Genomic DNA, 7,352 nt, shown 5'->3' with positions numbered 1-7,352 from the left:
ATCACTACCGTTCGTAGTGGAGGTGGATGCGTCCGAGGTAGGGATAGGCGCTGTCTTATCCCAACGCTCAGGCACGCCACCCAAGCTCCGCCCCTGTGTCTTCTTTTCGAAGAAGCTCGGCTCGGCGGAGCAGAACTACGGCGTTGGTGATCGGGAGCTGCTGGCTGTTGTCCGAGCTTTGACGGTGTGGAGGCATTGGCTCGAAGGGGCGAAACACCCTTTCCTCGTCTGGACAGACCACCGTAACCTGGAGTACATTCGGGCAGCGAGGAGGCTGAATCCTCGCCAGGCCAGGTGGGCCCTCTTCTTCACCCGGTTTGATTTCACACTCTCATACATTCCGGGTACGAAGAACGTGAAGGCAAACGCACTCGGCTGTATGAAACAGAGGAGAGGCCCAGAGACAACACCCCCATACTCCCGGCCTCATGCATTGTGGCACCGGTAGTATGGGCGATGGACGCGGATATAGCGCAGGCATTACGCACAGATCCATCTCCACCGCAGTGTCCAGCTGGGCTGCAGTACGTGCCTTTGCTTATCCGTGATCGTCTGATTTACTGGGCACACACGTCACCCTCCTCTGGTCATCCAGGTATCGGTCGTACAATGCGCTGCCTGACCGAGAAGTACTGGTGGCCTACCTTGGCTAAGGACGTGAGGGTATATGTTTCCTCCTGCTCGGTGTGCGCCCAGAGTAAGGCACCTAGGCACCTCCCAGCGGGTAAGCTACAACCTTTACCAGTTCCACAACGACCATGGTCTCACCTTAGTATTGATTTTCTTACTGATCTTCCCCTCTCCCAAGGTAACACCACTATCCTGGTCATTGTGGATCGCTTTTCGAAGTCCTGCCGCCTCCTTCCTCTGCCCGGTCTCCCCACGGCCCTACAAACTGTGGAGGCTCTGTTTACTCACGTCTTCTGGCACTATGGGGTTCCAGAGGATATAGTGTCCTACCGAGGTCCCCAGTTCACGTCTAGAGTCTGGAAGGCGTTCATGGAACGTCTGGGGGTCTCGGTCAGCCTGACCTCTGGATTTCACCCCGAGAGTAATGGGCAGGTGGAAAGGGTGAATCAAGATGTGGGTAGGTTCCTGCGGACCTACTGTCAGGACCGGCCGGGGGAGTGGTCGGTGTTCCTGCCATGGGCAGAATACGCTCAGAACTCTCTCCGCCACCCCTCCACTAACCTAACACCCTTCCAATGTGTTTTGGGTTACCAACCGGTCCTGGCACCGTGGCACCAGAGCAAGACCGAGGCTCCTGCGGTGGATGACTGGTTTCGGCGCGCGGAGGAGACTTGGGACGCTGCCCACGTCCGCCTCCAGCGCACCGTGCGTCGTCAGAAGGCGAACGCTGACCGACACCGCAGGGAGGCCCCGGTTTCGGGTCTGGCTCTCGACCCGGAATCTACCCCTCCGCCTGCCCTGCCGGAAGCTGAGATCGCGGTTTGTGGGGCCGTTTAAAGTCCTGAGGAGAATAAACGAGGTTACAAAGGAGGTTGTTACTCCCCCCTGATTAACGTATTAACCCCTCGTTTCATGTGTCTCTCCTCAGGCCGGTGGTAGCTGGTCCGCTCCAGGAGTCTGAGGTGCGGGAGGTTCCTCCACCTCCTCTGGACATCGAGGGGGCCCCGGCATACTCGGTCCGTTCCATCCTGGATTCGAGGCGTCGGGTGGGGGGCCTTCAGTATCTCGTGGAGTGGGAGAACTACGGTCCGGAGGAACGGTGCTGGGTCGGCACACTGCTGGAGCCGCGTGTCAAGGGTGGGGGGGGTACTGTCACGACTTCCGCCGAGGCTGCCTCCCCTCCTTGTTCGGGCAGGTTTCGGCGTTCGTCGTCACCAGCTTACTAGCTACTGCCGATCCCATTCTCATCACTCCACTTGTCATGTCTTGTCAATCACACACACCTGGTGCTCATTCCCCTAATTAGTATGTGTATAAGTGTTCCCTCTGTTCCCCTTGTCTTTGTGAGTGATTGTTTCTTTGTGAGAGCGAGTAGCTCGGTTGAGCTACTCTTCCATTTGTTATTGCCAAGGTGGAATATTTCCCTTGTGATAGTTTCGTTTTGACGCTTGGTGCGTTTATTTATATAAACGGAATAAACTCTGGACTTCGGTGTTTTACCTCCTGCGCCTGACTCCTTCATACACACCTCATCACATGGTTTTGTCACTGTGTATGAATTGAACGCTGTGTGTGTTTGTGCATGAACGTTGTGTGTGTGCATTTGTGTGTGTGTGTGGGTGTGTGTCTGTACACAAATGGTGTGTATTTTGTCTTATGCATAACTTACACTCTCCTCCCTCCACACTGCCATCCACTCCAGTCTTCCACAGAGCCTTTTATCCACTGCAGCCTGCCTGAATCCCAATTAGTCACACAATTGGCTTTAGCCAAGCAGCCTGATCAGAGTACAGTACATAGCCCAGAGGGAAATACTGCAGCACTCCACTCACAGGCAGCACCAAGGATGGGCTCTCTATAGGGACACTGACTCACACAGACACACAGTAGATATACAGGGGAGCAAAGGCATATGTACTGTACATTGTTATATTGTTATATACGCGTATATACGCTTACACATACAGTATATACAAGAACAATATACATCATACACATCAAATTGTACAAAATAGTGTATAATACATCATCATATACATCACATTTATACAATACTTACAGTGAGGGGAAAAAAGTATTTGATCCCCTGCTGGTTTTGTACGTTTGCCCACTGACAAAGACATGATCAGTCTATAATTTCAATGGTAGGTTTATTTGAACAGTGAGAGACAGAATAACAACAAAAAAATCCAGAAAAAACGCATGTCAAAAATGTTGTTAATTGATTTGCATTTAAATGAGGGAAATAAGTATTTTACCCCTCTGCAAAACATGACTTAGTACTTGGTGGCAAAACCCTTGTTGGCAATCACAGAGGTCAGACGTTTCTTGTAGTTGGCCACCAGGTTTGCACACATCTCAGGAGGGATTTTGTCACACTCCTCTTTGCAGATCTTCTCCAAGTCATTAAGGTTTCGAGGCTGATGTTTGGCAACTCGAACCTTCAGCTCCCTCCACAAATTTTCTATGGGATTAAGGTCTGGAGACTGGCTAGGTCACACCAGGACTATAATGTGCTTCTTCTTGAGCCACACCTTTGTTGCCTTGGCCGTGTGTTTTGGGTCATTGTCATGCTGGAATACCCATCCACAACCCATTTTCAATGCCCTGGCTGAGGGAAGGAGGTTCTCACCCAAGATTTGACGGTACATGGCCCCATCCATCGTCCCTTTGATGCAGTGAAGTTGTCCTTTCCCCTTAGCAGAAAAACACCCCCAAAGCATAATGTTTCCACCTCCACATTTGACGGTGGGGATGGTGTTCTTGGGGTCATAGGCAGCATTCCTCCTCCTCCAAACATGGCGAGTTGAGTTGATGCCAAAGAGCTCGATTTTGGTCTCATCTGACCACAACACTTTCACCCAGTTCTCCTCTGAATCATTCAGACGTTCATTGGCAAACTTCATACGGCCCTGTATATGTGCTTTCTTGAGCAGGGGGACCTTGCGGGTGCTGCAGGATTTCAGTCCTTCACGACGTAGTTTGTTACCAATTGTTTTCTTGGTGACTATGGTCCCAGCTGCCTTGAGATCATTGACAAGATCCTCCCGTGTAGTTCTGGGCTGATTCCTCACCGTTCTCATGATCATTCCACAAGGTGAGATCTTGCATGGAGCCCCAGGCCGAGGGAGATTGACAGTTATTTTGTGTTTCTTCCATTTGCGAATAATTGCACCAACTGTTGTCACCTTCTCACCAAGCTGCTTGGCGATGGTTTTGTAGCCCATTCCAGCCTTGTTTAGGTCTACAATCTTGTCCCTGACATCCTTGGAAAGCTCCTTGGTCTTGGCCATGGTGGAGAGTTTGGAATCTGATTGATTGATTGCTTCTGTGGACAGGTGTCTTTTATATAGGTAACAAGCTGAGATTAGGAGCACTCCCTTTAAGACTCAGCTCGTTACCTGTATAAAAGACACCTGGGAGCCAGAAATCTTTCTGATTGAGAGGGGGTCAAATACTTATTTCCCTCATTAAAATGCAAATCAATTTATAACATTTTTGAAATGCGTTTTTCTGGATTTTTTTGTTGTTGTTCTGTCTCTCACTGTTCAAATAAACCTACCATTAAAATGATAGACTGATCATTTCTTTGTCAGTGGGCAAACGTACAAAATCAGCAGGGGATCAAATACTTTTTTCCCTCACTGTATACATAACACAGTCCTATACATAGAGGAAAGAGGGAGCACTGAACAAAGATAGCTACACAACCAATATGTCAATAGTAACATGCATGCAAACCCACACCCTCACATCCTGGTATGGTATGGCAACTGCTCGGCCTCCGACCACAAGGCACTACAGAGGGTAGTGCTTACGGCCCAGTACGTCACTGGGGCCAAGCTTTCTGCCAACCAGGACCTCTATACCAGGTGGTGTCAGAGGAAGGCCCTAAAAATGGACTCCAGCCACCCTAGTCATTGACTGTTCTCTCTGCTACCACACGACAAGCGGTACCGGAGCACCAAGTCTAGGTCCAAAAGGCTTCTACACCCAAGCCATAAGACTGCTGAACAATTAATCAAATGGTTACCAGGACTATTTGCATTGCCCCCCCCCCCCCCCTTTTATGCTGCTGCTACTCTCTGTTATTATTTATGCATAATCACTTTAACTCTACATTTATGTACATATTACCTCAATTACCTCGACTAACCTGTGCCCCGCACATTGACTCTGTACCGGTACCCCCTGTATATAGGCTCGCTACTGTTATTTTACTGCTGCTCTTTAATTATTTTGTATTTATTTTTGATTTTACTTATCTATTTTTTACTTAACACTTATCATTCTTAAAACTTCATTGTTGGTTAAGGGCTTGTAAGTAAGCATTTCACTGTAAGGTCTACACCTGTTGTATTCGGTGCATGTGACAAATTTGATTTGATTTGATTTACTGTATGCAGGCTCACACACAAAACGCCACCAGGTGTGTATGCTTTATAGAACACACACACACAAATATGAGTAGCTGCCAACACCTGTCCATGTGTCTAAGGATGAGGTGGTAGTGAGATGGAAATTAGCCTGATCCTAGTTTGGATGCGTGTCTCGTTTCCTGTAGATTCTCCACATTCATATCAAAACAGTGACCGCCTCAACATACACACATACACACACTCGCACTTGCACGTGCTTGTACACACACATACTGTACACACGCACGCACACATACACATGCTACACATTTGTACAAGCTAAAAAATGCACCCCCACCCAAAAATCCAATAAGTGGGATAAACCTAATTATGGCAGTGTGACAGAGTAAATCACACACATGCCCCTGAGCACGCAGACAGGAAGGGGAATTTACCCTGTGAAAACACACATGAACACACCCAAATAGCCAAATGTTTGCACTGCTGGGCATAGCTGCAGGAAGCAGGGGTGCTGAGGGTGCTCCTCTGAAAAATCTAAAAAGTAGCGCACTGGGCCTTTACTTGTCCTGTATTAGTGGACCGATAAAAAAACATTTCAGAAAGACGCTGTTCACATCACTTTGATTTGAACCGTTCTGTTAGCCCAACGTCAACATCCAGCTTGTCTAGAGTTTCACATTTGTAGAGAGAGTTTTTTTCGCTGAATGTATTTGTCCTAAAAGGTTGAAATCTGCAAACGTTGAATGTGTGCTACTGTGAACTAAGGACAGAACAGAGAGAACCTGCCCAGAGAATGGGAGGTGGAATCTGTTCTCCTCTTGGAGTTGTAAATAGAACTGTCATTATAGTGAAACATGCCCTGCCAGACTGACTTTCACACACATGGGAGGGGGAGAGAGAGAGGGGGGGGGGAGAGAGAGGGGGGGGGGGGGGAGAGAGAGAGGGGGGGGGGGGAGAGAGAGAGGGGGGGGAGAGAGGGGGGGGGGGAGAGAGAGGGGGGGGTAGAGAAAGAGAGAGAGAGAGAGGGGGGTAGAGAAAGAGAGAGAGAGAGAGAGGGGGGTAGAGAAAGAGAGAGGGAGAGAGAGGGGGAGAGAGAGAGAGAGAGAGAGGGAGGGGGAGAGAGAGAGAGAGGGGGGGGAGAGAGGGGGAGGGAGAGAGGGGGGAGAGAGAGGGGGAGAGAGGGGGGGGAGAGAGAGAGAGAGAGATGGAAACTGAGCTGCACTTCCTAACCTGCCAAATGTATGACCATATTAGAGACACATAATTACCTCAGATTACAGAGATCCACAAAGAATTAGAAAACAAACCCAATTTTGATAAACTCCCTTATCTACTGTGTGAAAAACCACAGTGTGCCATCACAGCAGCAAGATTTGTGACCTGTTGCCACAAGAAAAGGGCAACCAGTGAAGAACAAACACCATTGTAAATAGAACCCATATTTATGTTTATTTATTTTCCCATTTGTACTTTAACTATTTGCACATTGTTACAACACTGTATATATACATAAGATGATATTTGAAATGTCTTTATTCTTTTGGAACTTCTGAGTGTAATGTTTACTGTTTATATTTATTGTTTATTTCACTTTTGTTTACTATCCACTTCACTTGCTTTGGCAATGTTAACATACGTTTCCCATGCCAATAGTCCTTAAATTGAATTGAAATTGAATTGAATTGAATTGAATTGAGAGAGAGGGGGAGAGAGAGAGAGTGCGAGAGAGAGAGAGTGCGAGAGAGAGAGAGTGCGAGAGAGTGCGAGTGTGAGAGAGAGAGTGCGAGAGAGAGAGTGCGAGAGAGAGAGTGCGAGAGAGAGAGTGCGAGAGAGAGAGTGCGAGAGAGAGAGTGCGAGAGAGAGAGAGTGCGAGTGAGAGAGGGCGTGAGAGAGAGCAAAGGAAAGAGATTAGCAACCAACCAATGAGAGCTTGGTTGGTTGGTTGCTAGTGTAACATTTTGGCCAGTCAAAAGGGTGCAGGGTTAACAATTGGCCACACATGCTCATCATGGGTTAGTGGTGGGGGGGAGAGAGAGGTCACAAATGTTGAAACCCCTATGCATGATGTGACCTCAGACATGCAACAGGGGCCAATGGCTTTATGACTGTACACACACACACGCAACGACCAATGAGCGTGGTACCAGCTGTTGCTGCCCATGAAACCACAGTCCTCTCTTAGGATTGAATACACACAGTAAAGAGAGATGTGATAGAGATCGAGAGAGAGAGGAGGAAGATAGTGGTGAGTCACTGCTCTGAGGTTGGCTATAGGCAATGAGGTACAGGGCCAGAGGTGGCAAACATACTCACTCAGGGAATAGAGCGATCAGAGCGATCGAT

Source organism: Coregonus lavaretus (assembly GCF_964263955.1).
Source record: "Coregonus lavaretus genome assembly, chromosome: 6".
NCBI lineage: Eukaryota > Metazoa > Chordata > Actinopteri > Salmoniformes > Salmonidae > Coregonus > Coregonus lavaretus.
Note: the sequence above shows the minus strand (reverse complement) of the source record.